Genomic DNA, 18,596 nt, shown 5'->3' with positions numbered 1-18,596 from the left:
ATAACAATCCTTGATGTGAATACACCTAACAGCAAAACATCAAAATATGTGAGGCCTGGACTGACGGAATTGCATGAAAAAGTAGACATATCTAGAGACCCTGTGTAAAGATGGTGACATAAGAGGCTCCCGAATTTTCCTCCTCCCATGCTCGTATCAGTTGTACAGCTACACACAGAACAGTTCCCTCTGAGAGAAATTCAGAAACTAGATGGGTGACTCCTGCATAACAACATGGAAATGAGTAGGAAAGGCTGGAACACACTCTCACTCTAAATTCCACCCCTGATAGAGGGCCATACAATTGGGAGGGATCCCCCGACTCTCAGCTTCTCTCTGAGAATGAAGGGTTTGGGCCACACAGCTGAATTTTCGGGCTACCACCTGGGGGATGGTCCCCCAAATCACTTTGCTCTGAAAGCCAAGAGGGCTTGTGTCGATGAATTGTACAGGACTCTAGCACACAAAGAAGCAGATGACACTCACACATGATACTCACTGTGGCTCTCCCCACCAGCGTTCAGTGCAGAGGAACAAGCAAAAACACCCATTTCTCAGTTTCTTCCTGGAAGGGGTTTAAATTGCATACTTTCCCAGATGCTGCTTGATTTCAAACTACAGTACAAAGCTATAGAAATCAAAACAGTATGGGGTTGGCATAAAATAGAATGAAACTGAGATCCTAGATACAAATCCACACATATATGGTCAATGAACTTTTCTTAACAAAAGATTTATTTATTTTTGAAAGAGAGAAAGCATGAGTGGAGAAGAGGCAGAGAGGGAGAGATTGAGAATCCCAAGCAGGCTCCACACTATCAGTGTGGACCACTGGGCTTGAACCCACAAACCGTGAGATCGTGACCTGAGCCGAAGTCATGCTTAACCAACGGAACCACTCAGGTGCCCCATGGTCAATTAACTTTTGACAAAGGAGCCAAAAATATATAATGGGGAAAGGAGGTTTCTTCAATAAATGGTTATGGGAAAACTTGATATCCACATGCAAAGAAATGACACTGTACCTTTATTTATACCACACACAAAATCAACTCAAAGTGGATTAAAGACTTGAATCTAAAATCTGAAATCAGAAACATAGAAAACATAGGGAAAACAGGCCTTGACACTGGCCTGGACACTTTTTTTTTTTTTTTTTTTTTTTTTTTTTTTTAGATTTAACATCAAAAACACAGGTTAAAAAAAAAAGCAAAAAGAAACATGTGGAACTGTGTCAAACTAAAACGCTTCTGCACAGCAAAGAAATCCATCAACAGAAAACAAACAAACACCTACCAAATGGGAGAAATTTGCAAATCAGATATTCAGTAAAGAGTTAATACCCAAGATATATAAGCTTATTCCTATAACTCAATAGCAAAACACCAAATAATCCAATTAAAAAACGGACATTTTCTGAAAGAAGACATACAGAACGCCAACAGATACATGAAAAGGTGCTCAGTATCACTAATCATCAGGTTTTGGTCACGAATCAAAATCACAATGAGGTATCACCTCACACTTGTTAGGATATCCAGTATCAAAAAGATCAAAGATTTAAAAATGCTGGTGAAGATGTGGAAAGAAGGGAATTCTTGTGCGTTGTTGGTCATGGCATAAACCGGTAGGTCCACCATGGAAAACAGTATGGAGGATTCAAGGAACTAAATATAAAAACGTACAATTAAGAAAAAAAAAAAAGAAGTGAAAAATAGAATTACCTACTTCTGGGTATATGTCCAGAGGAAATGAAATCACCACCTTGGAGAGATACCTGTACTCCCATGTCGACTGCAGCATCCTAATAGCATTTATAATAGCCAAAGTATGAAGCAACTGAAATATCTGTTAATAGGTGAATGGATAAAGAAAATGTCAAAGACGTACACATACACACACACACACACACACACACACACGCTGAAACATTAGTCAGCCTTTAAAAAGGAAGGAAATCTTGTCATTTGTGCCATGGATTATCCTTGAGGGCATTATGCTAATTGAAACGAGACAGGTAGAGAAAAGATAAATACTGTTTGGTATCACTTATAGGTGGAATCTTTAAAAAAAAGTTGAACTCATAGAAACAGTGTGTAGAATGGTGGTTGCCCGGGGGGGGTATTGAGGGAAATGGGGAGAGGTTGGTAAAGGGTCCCAACTTCCAGTTATAAGATGAATAAGATCTGAGGGCTTAATGAATAACATTGTGGCTATCGTTGCTAATACTGCATGTGTAAATGAAATTTGTTAAGACAGCAGAACCTCCGTGTTCTTACCACTTAAAAAGGTAATACGGGATGAATGATTCTTTTCGTGATGTGATGTATCACACTGATTGTTTTGCAGGTATTGAACCAGCCCTGCACCCCCAGGTATAAATCCCACTTGGTCATGGTGAATAAAGCAACTTACATATTAGAACAAACAATCCTAAAATTTGTATGGAACGAGAAAAGACCCTGAATAGTCAAAGCAATCCTGAGAAGGAAAACCAAAGCTGGAGGCATCACAATCCTGGACTTCAAGCTGTATTGCAAAGCTGTAACCATCAAGACAGTATGGTGCTGGCACAAAAATGGACACATAGATCAATGGAGCTGAAAAGAGAACCCAGAAATGGACTCCACAAATGTATGGCCAACTAATCTTCAACCCAGCAGGAAAGAATATCCAATGGGAAAAAGACAGTCTCTTCAGCAAATGGTGTTGGGCAAACTGGACAGCGACATGCGGAAGAATGAACCTGGGCCGCTTTCTTACACCATACACAGAAATAAACTCCAAATGGACGAAAGACCTGAACAAAAGACAGGAAGCCATCAAAATCGTGGAGGACAAAACAGGAAACAACCTCTTTGACCTGGCTGAGCAAGTTCTTACTTGCTATGTCTCTGGAGAGGGAGACACAGAATCCGAAGCAGGCTTCAGGCTCTGAGCTGTCAGCGCAGAGCTGAAGCGGGGCTCAAACTCACAGACAGTGAGATTATGACCTGAGCCTAAGTCCAACGTTCAACCGACTGAGCCACCTAGGCGCCCCTAGAGCAGTTTAATTCTATAGCAACCAGAAGAAAATAAATAACGACAACAACAACAACAACAAAAAACAGCCACAAGCAATGAAATTAAAAAACAACAACAACAACAACAAGAAATCAATAGAGGAAATAAAATTCAAATTATTTGAAAAGATTGATGAATTCATAAAGCTCTATTTAGGGTAACCAAGAAAAAAAAAGAAAGGATAAACTAATAATATCAGAAATGAAAGCAAGACCATTACTATTGCTCATTAAAACGATAACAAAGGGATATTGTAAGCGACTAATATGCCCCAAATGTAATAACATATATGAAATGAACCAATTCCTTGTAAAACACAAATTACCAAAAAATACAAGGAGAAATAGATAATCAGAATAGGTGTCTATTACAGGAATTGAATAAAAAAAATTAATAACCTTCTAAAAAAGAAAGCAACAGACTCAGATGGTTTTACTGGTGAATTCCACTAAACATTTATTGAATAAATGAGACCAATTCTCCAAAATTTCTTCCAGAAAATAGAAGCAGAGGGAATACTTCCATTCTCCTTTTATAAGATCAGCATTACTGTAATATAAAACTAGATAAAGACAACAGAAAGAAAGGAAATCTGCAGACCAATATCTCTCATAAACTGATATTTAGAAAAATCCGCACTTAAATATTAGTAAATGGAACCAAACAATGTGTAAGAAGAATTATGCACAATGACCAAGGGAGATTTATTCCAGTTACACAAGGCAGATTTAGCATTTGAAAATCAATCAAGGTAACCCGTTGTATCAACAGACTAAGAGGAAAACTCATATGATGATATCGATTGTTGTATAAATACCATTTAAAAGATCATCAATTATTCATAAAAACTTTGAGCAAACTGGGAAGAGAAGGTAATTCTCTCTATTTGATAAGGCCCACCTACAAAATAATTCTACAGCTAATATCATACTTAATGATCAGAAACAAGGTGTTTTCCTCCTAAAATAGGGAATATGGCCAAGCTGTCTCCTCTCTTCACTCCTATTCAACATCATACTGGGACCCTTAGTAATTGCTATAGGGCAAGAAAAGGAAACACAGAGTACATTGACTGGGAAGGAAGAAACGAAACGGTGATTGCTTGCAGATGACATGATTATTTATGTAGAAGATCCTAAAAAGTCAGCAACAAAAAACATGTGGAAGTGATAAGCAACTAAAGCAAGCTGACACGATACGATAGTAATATACGAAAGTCAATTGCTTTCTTATATGCCAGCAATGAAAAAATGGACCTTGAAATTAAAACCATAACACCTTTTGCAAAACAAAAAAAAAACCCGAAAAATTGAAATGTTGTAAATTTCAAACAACAACAGCAACAACGTGTTTCTAAAGGTTACGTGGAAAGTAGAAGACCCAGATTAGCCAGCACAGCAGGACTTTGACTTATTATAGAGCTGTAGAAATCAAGACACAGTGATGCTTGTCAAAAAAATGACATATAGGGGTGCCTGGGTGGCTCAGTCGGTTGAGCGTCCGACTTCAGCTCAGGTCACGATCTCACGGTCCGTGAGTTCAAGCCCCGCGTCGGGCTCTGGGCTGATGGCCCAGAGCCTGGAGCCTGCTTCCGATTCTGTGTCTCCCTCTCTGCTCCTCCCCCGTTCATGCTCTGTCTCTCTCTGTCTCAAAAATAAATAAACGTTAAAAAAAAATTAAAAAAAAATAGACATATAGATCAGTGGAATAAAACACAAACTCCAAAACACACTCATGCAACTACGGTGAACTAATCTTAGACAAATGAGAATGGAATTTAATTGAGAAAGGATCATCTTTTCAACAAATAATGCTGTAACAATGGCATCTCCATCTATAAAAAGAAAAAGAAAGAAAAGAAAAAAGAATGAATGAAAGAAAAAGAATCTAGGCAGAGACATTACATCTTTTATGAAAATTGAATTAACATGGGTCATATAGACCTAAACGTAAAATGCAAAAGTATAAAACTTCCAGAAGGGTTTGTGATGAGTTATTAAATATAACACCAAAACCACTTATCCATGAAAGAAAAAAAAAAGACCTCATAAATTGAGCTGTATTGAAATTTAAAACTCCTGCTTTGTGGGAAACAACTGTTAAGAGAAGGGAGAGAAAAGCAACAGACTGGGAGGAGATATTTGTAAGACACATATCTAATAAAGGACTTGCATCTAATTATACAAAGAGCTCTTAAAACTCCAGTATAAGAAAATAGAGAGCCCGGTTAAAAAAATTGGCCACAAGATCTGGGCAGACATCTCACCGAAGAAGTAATAGAGGTAGCAAATAGGCAGATGTAAAAATGCTTAACATCATTATTTATTGGGGAATGGCCAATCAAAACAACAAGATACCAGTACGCAACAAGTAGATTGACTGAAATCCAGAAAACTGGCGATACCAAATATTGGCTAGGATATAGGGCAACAGTAACTCCAATTCATTGCAAGTGGGAACCCAAAATGGTACAACCACTTTGGAAGAGAATCTGGCAGCTCTTACAAATCCAAACATAGTCTAATCACACGATCCAGAAATGGCACTCCTAGTGTTTACTTGACTGATGTAAAAACGTATGCCCGCACACAAAAAGCTGTATGTAAATGTTTATAAAGCTTTATTTGTAATAACCGAAGGCTGGAAGCAACAAAGTTGGCCTTAAACAGATGAATGGAAAAACAAACGGATACATTAATACCATGGAATATTACTATATACACCCAATAATGGATTTTTCGCTGATAAAAAGAAATGAGCTATCAAGCCACGGAAAGACAGAAGCAATTTAAGGGTGTGTAGGTAAGTAAGAGAATTCAGTCTAAAAAAAAAAAAAATGAAGGCAATTCAGGCAAGAGTCCTAAAATACATTGGACATTTGTGGCAGAGATAGGCAGGTCGATGTATGAGGTAGACACGAAGTGAGGTGACTTGTGTTTCACATTCATATCCGTCAGCGATCATGTTTCAGGGGAGATACGGAAAGAGGTTGGACGGGAAGACTTATGCAGTAACTGTCAGCTACCCCAGTGGGTATAGAGTGGGTCCATGGCTGCCATGCTGGCAGAGATGGATGCCTGGGCTTCCCTTCACCTGGGTTAACCTAGCTGGCACTGCAAATGGAATTTTGATGTTCCAGAAAGAGAATGAGGCGGAGTCCCCGTGCGGTATCACGCATAAAGAGAACATTTGGTGGCAAATTCACTTTAACGTAGCCTTCCGCTCTGGAAAGAGAAGTGATTTAGTCTTCTCGGGACTAATACATATTCTAAATATGAGTTTTCTTTTCCTTCCCACCCTACAGTGCCTTTGAGATAATACCACTTCCCAGAGGTTCAGAAAGAGTCTGATTTATAGGCATGAGATCACTCATAACATCGTCCAGGACTAAGGGACCCACTCACTGCGTAGCATTTGTGACACTGAGTGTATAACTATTAGATCTCACATTCCTACCACATATTCTACCATCACAAGCCGCCTGTCTGACAGAGCATAGAAATGGAACTTTCATGATTCAGCTAACGTGATTGCTTGGAGGAAAGCCTCTGTATGTTTAGGATGCTGTCCTCTAAGTGTGCTATGGAATTGAAAATCACTTCCATTGTATAATAATGAAATCAATAGGTAGGGCACAGGGATCCACAAACTGAGGACTAGAAGTTGGAATAACTCTGCTAACTCATTATTTTCATTGACTCATTGGGATATTTGTGCTTTCCTCCTTACGACTTGAGGCTGTGTTGGGACAGAGGTCCTCGTTCACAGAAGAAGGATACCTCAATCCTAGAACCCGGAAAGGATCGAGTTAAAGTTAAAGCTACTTGTGACCATCTCATCTTTGGCTCCTTCTAAAATTGGGCAAACAGGCACAGAATGAAGGTATTATACTAATAGTGGTAACTGACTTTGGCATCATTATGAAATAGTCACAGCTACATACGAGTAAGGAGGAATCAGTCTTTGAGAAGGTGACTCCTGGGATCGACTGGGATGTCACTTGGTGTTCCATGTCCAATCCACGGTGAAGAGATAATTACAGCAACCACATTCTGGTAAGATCACGGAAACAGAGGCTCAAATCCCTTATCGATGAAAGTCTGAGTCACCTACGAGTCAAGACATCTGGTCCAGCAGAAATTCTAGGTAAGGGGTGCCTAGGTGGCTCAGTCAGTTAAGCGTCCAACTCTTGATTTTGGCTCAGCTCATGATCTCAGGCTCATGAGATCAAGCCCCATGTCAGGCTCTGCATTGATGGCATGGAGCCTGCTTGGGATTCTCTCTCTCTTTCTTTCTGCCCTTCCACTGCTCATGCATGTGCACTTTCTTTCTTTCTCTCTCTCTTTCTGAGTGTAAATTAATAAACATTAAAAAAAAAGAAATGCTAGGTAAGACTATACAGAATCTAGAATAGGTGGTAGAGAAGTTACATAATATTAATAATTTTGACCTTGAGACCAACTTAAGACATGGGCTATCCATTGTCCCACTAACCATTCTCCTATAAGATTTTTCCTCCCAATTAATAGTAACAATCAGAATTTGGGAGAAGCTGTGACGTGAGGGCATATACTCAGGGCAAGTAACAAATGGGTCTAAGCATGAAAGGAGTGGACAGAAGCAGAAAGTGTCAGCGTCTGTCATGTTCCACCCAGGTCCCTTTGGTCCCTTCCACAGTTTCTATGGGCCTGTTCTCTAGTTTCTGTGTGTTTCACTTTTAATAGTTCACACCTACAAACTTGTGTAGAGGGATACCTTTAGGTTGTCGAAGCTGCTTTATCTGATGCCCCAAAAAGCCAGAAGTGACTGGAAGTTCAAGTCCCTTTCAGGCACCTGTTAATGCAGCCTGGCATATGAGGATGAGAACCCAGCTCCTGTGCCTTCAGAGAAGTCAACTCCATTGTGAAACGTTCTCTGAGCCTTCCCCTGGCTTCTCTTCCCTTCCTTTCCTGCCTTTCCCATTCCCTACCAACTACAAAGTTTCTTATAGGAGCACTTCCTTTAGAAATCACTTGCGTAAGAATCCTGTTTAACCCAGGATATGCTTCTTGGGAATCTGACCTAAAGATGATGAGAACTTTTCTTAACCTATATGGGGACTGAATATACATTTGGGAGATAATAAAATTATATCCACACTTACATCCACAAGAATAAATTTCAAGTAGATTAAAGAGCTAACAATAACATTAAAAATATAGGAAAATATGTTCTATGCTCTTGGGATAGCAGGCTTTTCCAAATCTGGCATGAAACCAATATAAAAAAAAATAGGGAATATAATGATGAACTAATGTAAGATCCTCTAATGAACAGAAAATGTTCTATGTTAAAAAGGTGAAAGACAGAATGAAAAAAATATTTACAACATAGATAATGCAGAGTGATATAAATTATATATAAAAGGCCATAAAGATAAAAGAGCTAAACCAAATAACCCAAAGAAAAAAAATGAGAAAAAAGAATATGCAAAAGAAATTCACAGATGGGATGTACTTAACCACATTAGTAAAAAAATGCAAATTGAAACTAAGTATAATTCTTAGAATAAATTGGAATAGGGTATTGGAAAAAAGTTATGGTTGGCAAGAGTATGTGAAAATGGGTACTTATACCCACCTCTGGATAGTGAGAATTTTGCCAATATCTACTGATATTTTAAATGTGCAAGCCTATATATTACAGGAACACCTTTTTGCCAGAATTTATCCTGCAGAAGTACTTGCAAGACTGAAAAGATAGAAAAGCACACACACACTTTTTGTAGGATCACTCGGAACTTAATTAAATGCAGAATCGAACAACTACCCGGAGATAATTTGAAGGCTCATTAGCAGAGGAAACACTGCAAAATGGTGGAGGTCAAAAGAATGCTGTGATTTACATGAGTCGGGATTGAAAGGACTTTGACGAATGGGTAAAAATCGAGCACATTTCAGAAAAATGTGTAGTGTTTGGCTACATTTGTACGACACCTCCATCAACAACAAACCTCTTTGTGTCCGTGTGTGTCTGTGTGTGTCTGTGTGCTCACCCATTTACAGCAAGTTTACTGACTTGTGTCTGAGTTGAGGGATGTCTTGTATCCTTGATCACTGATCTGTGTTCCATAACTCATCTATAACCACTATTCATATTTGTGATAGGCAATGTCCATTAAGTTGTAATTGTAGGAGGTAAGAATACGGGTTTGGGTAGTCAATTCTATCAGGATGACAGCTCCACCATCGGAGAGTATTGACCTTGGACAAGTTCTTCAACTCCCCAAGCTTCAATTACCTCATTTGCTAAAAGTGGATAACAGCAATACCTGTACCTCTTTCGTGAGGCAAAATAAATAAGAAATACGATAAGAGCTGCCTGCAAATTGCCTACCAAAGTCAGCCCTTACTTATCATCCCTACAGGGATGCATTCTCCCAGATTCAGTGGTTAACGGAGAGGAATGTTGAATGAAGTCTTATGGTTATCAAACATTTCTGAGGGAAAAACTTCTGTTTGCAGAATATCTTCTCTCAGTGGCGTACAAAACGTCAGAGTGGTTTAAGTCAAAAGTCCTAAAAATGTCCAAAGCACAAGTGGCCCTCCGTTCCTGTCTTTTTTCATCTCCCATCTTTTCTTTAACAAATCTCTTTAATCTTATCATAGGAGCACAAGGTTTGTGTTTTGTTTGTTTGTTTGTTTGTTGTTTTTTGAAGAATGGAAAATTTGGAATTCAATGCCGTGTGAAAAGAAATAAGTAAATGTTGAAGCAAAGGGCCATAAAATCAAGTAATAAACTAAAAGCACAAAGTGAAACATCACCAGCAGAAAAACGAAACTGGATATCCAGAGAAGTCAGTGGTTTTGAATCACGTAAGTTGTGTAGAACCTCTTCATGACAGCAGTTCAGGATTTGAGGGTAATCACTGAAATTGCATTGCTACGGACTCCTTTCACAAAGGTACGGTCTTCATATTATTTTCAGCCACCATGTAACCTGGTTAAATACTGCAGAAGGCAAAATAAAGATAAAAAAAAGAATGGCACTGATTTGAGAAAGACCGGTGTGCCCTTGGCCATGAGCTTTGCTCCTTTACTTACTTTCTTCATCTCCTGACGAGGTTATAATGCCTCCATTTAGAGGATTTCTATGAAGAGTAGAGATGAAATAAAGAGTGACCACGGAAGCGGCTGGAACACAATAAGCACTCAACAAAGGGTAGCTAATGATCTTGGGAATTGTGTTGCTATTTTTTTTTTTAAGTTTATTTGTTTACTTATTTTGAGCGAGAGACAGAGAGAGAGAGAGACAGCACACACACAAGTGGGGGAGGGGCAGAGAAGAGAGAGGGAGCGAGAGATTCCCGAGCTTCCTGCTTTCGGTGCAGAGCCGAACACGGGGCTCGATCCCAAGAACCGTGAGATCATGACCGGAGCCAAGATCAAGAGGCTGAGGCCTGATTGAGCCACCCAGGTGTTCTTTATGAAGAGCAACTATATTCATACTTTCTTGAAAACAAACACACGTATTCATTTCTCCTAACCTCCACCTCTTTACATTTGGTCATTTCTCTGACTTCTGAAGAAACTCCTGGACCATTATTTCATCATCCAGTGTCTTCCTTATCTTTCCATACTTGTAGCACCTGAAAGAACGTGTAAAGTATCTGTTATATGTTAAGTCAAGTCATTGGTCACCATGTTGTGTGGTTTCTTCTCTGGTCCTCCGGGGCTTACATTTTCCTAGATAGGTTAGGACCCAACTCCTATATTCCTGTTACGCTTCAAACACGGCCTTACCACGTACCAACTACGTCCTAAATTTTTCATGATGAAGAATGTGTAGAAGTGATTTTAGCGAGTGATGTGAGGCAGACAGGTGGGTATTCCTGGTACAAGTTCAAGGTGGTGAGTGAACATGGGTTAAATGAGTGGAAGGGTGGTTGGTTGGAGCAGATAACCTTTAAGAGGATAAGAACTGGCCAGGGGCACCTGGGTGGCTCAGTCGGTTGAGCATCTGACTCTCGATTTCAGCTCAGGCCATGATCTCACGGCCTGTGGGTTTGGGCCCTGTGTCAGGCTCTGCACTGACCGTGTGGAACTTGCTGGGGATTCTCTCTCTCTCTGTCTCTGTTCTTCCCTCGCTCATGCATGTGCTCTCTCCCTCTCTCTCAAAATAAATAAAAACATAAAAAAAAAAAAAAAGAACTGGCCAAATGAAACAAGCTGTAATGTGACCTCGTTTTCAGTTAGGTCGTCATTAACTACGAAATGCTCTAATTCACTAATAAGAAATGCCAATTTAAAATTCGGATGCAAAAAAAACATGCTATCATTCAAACCGATTTGTTTTGTTACACTTTATGTGTGCCTTCCTTTTAATTGATAACTCTTACCCAAACGGAAAAAACAAATACATTAATTCCCTGGTTTTTTTTTTTATAAACAATTATGAGGAATATAATTAACAGGAGGAAAGGAGACGTCTTATCAAATAAACAGAAAAAATTAACCTGTAGGAGGATTAAAACAGAATCCTGAAGCTGTGCTATGCCTTCATCAAGGCTTCTGCAGAAGTTTTTCTAAAGAAAGTAATTAACGTATAACAAATTGATGATAAAAGTCTTTCTGGGCGAAAGATATATTTCCAGGAGTCCTAAACTTTGTTTCAATTCTCCCTCCACCGCCTTTTCTTTTCACGACCCTTCAGGCCCCAATTACCCGATGTATGAAATGGTTTTCCAAGCTGGAAATTAAGATTTTGGAAGACAGTAAAAAAAAGGTTCAGAACAGTGAAAATTCCTTTTGGAGGGAATTCTATGGTTAATGTTGGAATGTGGTGCCATCTCTGTACTCAGATACAACACGGTTTCTTTCCTGACTGTTAATGTGCTGATTTGTCTCTTTTTATTCTTCCTTGGTGGCTTGCCCCATGCTGTCATTTGGCTCCTGATTTTGTGCTCTGGGAAGCGCTAACAGGCAGATGAAACTCACATTCCGCTGGCTAGGATGCAGGTTTCACACTGGGTTGAGCAAGAACTTGTAACACAAGAGAGCACAAAACATGAGACCCAACAAGAAATAACCCGCCTCTCACGTGCCTGAGAAGCACACAGTGGGGAGGACGGACGCCGTGATGATTAAGTTGCACAGCCCAACTTTTCTCCAGAGTGAAGATTTCTCTGGAAACTTGTGGTTGGAAACAGTTGTATTTCCTAAAGCTGAAGTGTTTGCTTCGTAAAGAAAATAGCTGAGAAAGTAGGAAACCAAAGAGCATCTACAAAGCTATTTCTATCTGATTAATGCCAACTGAAAAGGAAAGCTTTGATTTTGTTACCAAGGAGAGAAGGAAAGCCCGGAAATGCCGAAATCGTCCCAGTCAGCGGCATCTCAAAGAGAAGAGCCATTGTCCAAGGCGCCTGGAATGTTCATCGCTCATCTTTATGTGTCTGTGTTTAGAAGTGCATGCATAGTTCCCTCCCCTTGGTTACATTTATAATTATACCTAGCAGGGTCTGTAAACCATGAATTTTCTAAAATATCTCACTATAATCTTTTTTTACCAGCTCCTTCACACTCCCGTTGCTAAACAATACAATTATGCCTTTTGCAGTAAAAAACAGCCTTGTAAGTTACCTGCCAATTAAAAATCAAACAAACTGAATAGTGTCTTCCCAAACAAGTATCCTCCTGATGGTTTAAGTGGAAATGGTCATCAGCCGTATGTATTTGTGCAGACTGGACCACATTCAGCATTTGAAAAGCATAATATAAAACATGATGCCATTTTCTATCTTTTTCCCTCAGTGAAGAGATAACACAAAGGTTCACTACTGCTTTTGAAGTTATTTAGGTATATTAACTAAGTCCTTTTGTTCTTCTAAGAGAAGAAAAGGAGTCAAATGTCACTCGATGCTGTGATAATGGAACAGCAAACGGAAAAACAAAAACAACAGTGAGTTTAGAGATTCATCCTCCCTTCTAGAATCTAATACTCACTCGTCGTCACTATGGATGATAAAATCCAATCTGGGCTGTAACACTGGAAACATGGCCAGCACTCCTGTCTCTGAGGTAGTTGGTCAGACTCTAAAAAATGAAGAGGGGCTCCAATCCCATTTCCTGGACTCTCTACTTTCCCTCTTATCTCGATGCAACTCTATTGTTCTGTCCTTAGCGTTCTCGTGAGTCCAAACCTGATTCAGAAAAGGTCTTGAAACCAATATTCCCTAAAGTGTGAATGACCAAGGAGAGCAAAGGGAAACCACGCCCAGCTTTGTGCAGAAAGGCTTGTTTTGTTTTCAAACATTTCCCGGAGAAGAAAGGTAAAGAAAGGAGCTCCGGTAGTTTAAAGAACCGCAGTTTCTTGAGAACACAGAAAGCAGCAAGGGTTGGAGTGGGTCTGGAGAAATTGGAACCCTTGCATATCGTTCACGGGAACGTAAAATGGTGTTGCTGCTTTGGAAGACAGGATGAGGCTTCCTTGCAGAGTTAAAGAGAGACCCAGCATTTGATCTAGCGTTTGCACTGCTGCGTTTATAAACACAAGTTTTGGGAGCAAGAACTCGAACAATTAAAACGTATACATAAAAAAGAAAAGCAGTTGTGTTAGTCAGTCTATAATGGAAACCAACCATTAGAAAATGAAGAATTTGGAAAGGTTATTAGGGAAATAAATGTTATGTCAATTTCAAACAAAATACAAAGTGAAAAGTACAGAGGGACGGCTTCGTGTATGCGGCACAATCGTACGTGATTTTTCTTTCCCCTTTTCACGGATGACGCAATATTACTTCTTAAAGTGCAACCCCCAGATCAGCGGCATCCGCATACCTCGAAACCTTGACAGAAATTCAAATTTCCGGGTTTTTGCTCACATCCACTGAGAGGCCAAGCAGTCTACATTTTATGAAGCCCTTCAGGTTATTCTGATATACACTGAAGTTCTGGAACCACAGACATAGAAAGCACATGATAGGCTGCTTAGGTAAATACGTCTAAATTCCAAATCCTGGGCACACCTACCAACTGTGACCTTGGAGCATTTATTTACGTCAAAGGATGTTGATATTCTCCTCCATAAAATGAAAATAGTAATAAAGACTATTGTCAGGGTTAAATGAGATATTCAATCGGTGATAGAATATCAAATGGGACCTTTCCTATTGTCTCAATAAATGGCTACACGAGTTGCTAATATGTCCAAGTGGGAATTTCTAAAATGCAGCAGAAATGATCCAACCATCATCAGGTGACTAAAGCCTCTAAGAGAGAAGATTTGAAAATGTGAAAGACAACGTGTAGGGGAATTTTCAGGAATAGAGAAATTGCAGGGTGTTCTAAGGTTTTTCTCTTCCTTTCCCTTTCGGTGAAAAGAGTAGCCACTCCCCTACCCGTAAGGCAAGAGAGAGAGAGAGCCAAAAACAAACAAACAAACAAACAAACAAAAAAAACAAACAAAAAAACCCCAAAAAAACCAAAAAAACAAAAACAAAAACCAAAAAAACAAAAAACCTTCTAGAGATTGAAGGTCTTTAATAGAAACTATTTAATCATATTTAATCATAGGCATACTAAGCTGTAGGTGCATTTGGACACAGCCATGTGAGCAGAACAAGGCAAAAGAATTCTTGTGAGCACGTGCTCTTTGTCCCCAGGATTTGGAAACAATAGGTATAAACGCTGATGTGCTACTTTCCATGCTGGACATTTGGAAGTCTGCACTTTGGTTGGAACAGCCCCAAATCACAGAACAAAGAAGAGGAGTCAGCATCTGGGCCAACCTCACTTCCTCTGGTCTGCCAAACAAAGCTAACCTATGTTTTCTATGGGTCAGTTAGACATTAGAAGGTAGGCATCTTGGAAGGACCCTGTCTAGTAAGGCTGCCTGCTCGAAGAGTAAGAGACTCTGAAGGTTGACCGCAAGGCATCAGCCAAATAGCATACCACCCACGTCAGAGAAGAGCACGGCACAGAGACCTCTGCCCACAGAGATTCCAAAGAACCCACCCATGCATTCCCTGGGAGAGCCAGCATTTGGACAGCTGCCATAGAAGACGCAGTGGCCAGCCACTGTCTGCTGAGTCAGAAATACAAGAAGCAGCAGCTAAGGAGTAAGATCTTTATCCTTCCCCCACCTCTCTTTTTTCAAACCCCCATTTCTGTGCCCTGACTTTGAAGGGGTCAGAAGATGGACGGGGGAGGGAAAAAATGGGGGAGCAAGATGAAAATAGAAGTATCTTTTTTTTTTTTTTTTAACCACAGTTGGGCCCTGAGCTCCTGGTAGGAACATAGCTGACTCTGGTACGAGATCAGGGTCACATCTGAGGCTGAAGCGGACTATTAAAAGTCCTGAAAAGGACAGTATGCTTGTTCCACAAATAAAGCATCTAAGAAAGTGTCTACTATGCCAATACATGTAAGTTTTTTCTTTTCTTTCCTTTTCTTCTCCCCCCCCCCCCCCATCTTGGTAAGAAGGTTGCATGGGATAGGGGATCAGACATGACCTTTGGTATTTTTCAGTTAGTGGCTCAAAGCCACTTGTAAGAAATTTTACCGTTAACCAATTCTGAAGAATTAAACTTGAGCAATGAACACTTTTCAGAAAGATTTTTGACTCATAGAAAAATATTATAGAAAATCTTATCCTCCTCATGCCAGAGAGATGGAATTAAGAGGAGATTCAGCCAGGGTTGAAAACACTTGAACATTAGTGGGAAGGATGCTATCTTGATAACGGATATCTTTGCATTTGTTCATAGTTTAAATTATTTTGAAATTAATAATTTTATTATTTAGTTAGATCAACTTGTTTTCTGTGGAAACCCGTGAGTAATTTTTAAATATCAGTAGACTTGTGACACATTTAGTGTTACCTAAGAAAATTCTCATTATTAAGTTGACAGGTCCCAGCTCTCCTAATGTTGACCTGAAGACAGTCAATCCACATTTTCAGCAAAGTTACCTGGAAATATGGAACACAGAACAGGGAAGCCTGGATCCAGACTAAGGAGTGAAGATGCTTAAGTTGACTCGATCCTCAAGGGGGAAAGGTCATTGACCTCTTTTCACTCTAACCTAGAGTTGACTCGAGTCTGGAGTTCAAACAATTCATTCTTGACCTAAAAAGGCTCACTCTGAGGTTATACCTGCTGACTTTTCCTCATTCTTCACCTAATCCTGGCATAAGATGCCTTCTAATGACTATATTACTGAAATCATTTGTTGAGATTTCATAAAAAATCATGTATAAAACCATTATAATGCTTACAAGTACATTGGAAAACTGGCATTATTTTCCTATTTGCTTTTTGCCCTAATTAGCTAAATAATACTTGGGGAATGACAGAATGTCAAGATCAATAGATCCCTATACAGTACTTTCGGATGGTTATTTTTGTGGCATAATTAGCATATCTGATGACTTAATCAAAATGGCACCTTGGTCCTGCAGGGGACAGAAAACCAGAAATACGAATTGTTGTAGGGCACACAACTGGATTTCTTCTCTGGATGGCAGTTACTATGTGCCAGCTACTGTTCTAAATGCTACATAGGGGAAGCTTTCCATCGTAACTGAGTTTTGCTTTATAGGGCAGGATTTTTTTTTTAAGCTTATTTATTTTGAGAATCCCAAGCAGGCTCCCCACTGTCAGCACAGAGCCTGATGAGGGGCAGGAACTCACAAACCGTGAGATCATGAGCAGAGCTGAAACCAAGAGTCAGACGCTTACCCGACTGAGCCACCCAGGCGCTCCTAGGGTAGGGTGTTATCACTGGAAATATCCAGAATTACAAAATTATGGATGCAGTTTAATGCTGTTCACTATTTCCTCTTCCCAATGCTCACACCAAGAATGCTATTGGTTATAATCTAGGTCTTTCTTTATTAATGAACAGTGACTGGTGGTATGTCAGAGCAGAGAGTCCATTTTTATGACTTCTGTGATGTCAACTCACTGCAATTTATGGCACTTTAATGTCCGCACTCTGCAAGGACAATGAAATAAATCTTGAGAATCAAAGCGCCATGATCATCGTGCAGTTCCTACATTTCATATAATCCCTGATGAGACTGCATATGCGACACACCGTATACCGATGCCCGGATGCGTATAAGCAACAATCACAATATTTTTAATTTTTTTTACCAATCTATAATTAATGGAAATCATTCTTGATTTGGCCTTAACAAATCGACTTGTGCTCTTCGTAAATCTTCAGAGGCTATTAAAATTTCCCTTGTGATACAGTGGTGAGAAGGAAACGGTTTTGAACATTTCTAGTTGGGAACTGGGGATTCTAGGACAGAAGAAAATTTTGAAAAGCATTGATTGCTCAGGGGCCATTTTCTTTAGGGAAGAGATAAGCAATGGGCGAGAATCAAATTACAACCCAGTCCAGTTCTTAAATTCTACAAAACACACTCATTACTCACTGCTAGTACCTTCTCTGTTGACCAGAGGGCTTGGGTCCTTACAGATCACAGACCCAGTAAAAGCCTCCAAATTCTTGGATAGCAGTTGGGTTTCAAGTTTGCCATTCTGAGAACACTCTGAAGAAAGCCTCATGCCCTTTGCTGCTTCTAAACTTGGATCTGCACTTGGATTTCTGTTTAGAATGCTCTTAGTTCTTTTTTTTCCTTCCTGGCAAATGTCTAGTCTTCAAAAATCACATTTTTTTTGTGTGTCATTATGAAAGAAATAGGTGTTCATTTTAGAAAATTTGAACCTATGAAATGGTATAAAATGGGAAAAAAAAAGTCTGCCTTACGCTGGACCACTCAGACATAGCCTGAGACATACTTCTTTAGTAGGTATCATTCCAGATGTTTACTGGTGGAGACATGTGTGTGTGCTTGTGTTTGTGAGGCTATGCGTTTAAATTAACAGTTGGAATAATTATTTACTATTTGTTGCCCATTGGGACTTGTACAGTTTAATTTTATATCATATACTTATCCTACTTTGTTGGATATTCTTTCATACATGATTGGGATAATAGTTTATCATATGATACGCTGTCGTGTATTTAAACAGAATCCTCTAGTCCAGGAGATTCAGGTTGGTCTTAATTTGCTCTACTTTAATAAAGCGGATATGAATTTTCTTTACGTTTGTGTCTTTTTTATTTGGTATCTCTGAATTTTTACCCTGGGAAAGTTCTTCAAATAAGAAATAGAGGTCAAGAGCTTATATTTCTTGAAACTTTTGCTACTTAAAGCCGAAGTGCCAATAAAAAAGATATATTTTAGGCACTATTGTCAGCAGAGGACGACCTGGAGATATCTTTGGCAATTCGATGTGTGAAAAATCGCATCGCTTTGTGCTTTTAATTTAATCATTTTGGCTTCTGTTGACAATAAACACCTTTCATGTATTAATTTACCTTTTGTTTTTCAGTTTTGTGACTCCTTTGATGTTCTTTGCTCATTTCTATGGGACTCTTTTGGTTTTAATTTTCTAAGTGTCATTCATATAGAAAAAACTTTCTCTGTTATGTACTTTGAGTCTTCTTTATTACTACTTTGGATTTCTGTTAGCTTATGAAATA

This window comes from Herpailurus yagouaroundi, unplaced genomic scaffold (genome assembly GCF_014898765.1).
Source record: "Herpailurus yagouaroundi ecotype Mexico unplaced genomic scaffold, PumYag 197, whole genome shotgun sequence".
Lineage (NCBI taxonomy): Eukaryota > Metazoa > Chordata > Mammalia > Carnivora > Felidae > Herpailurus > Herpailurus yagouaroundi.
The sequence above is the reverse complement of the archived record's forward strand: the minus strand, read 5'-3'. Positions refer to the sequence as shown.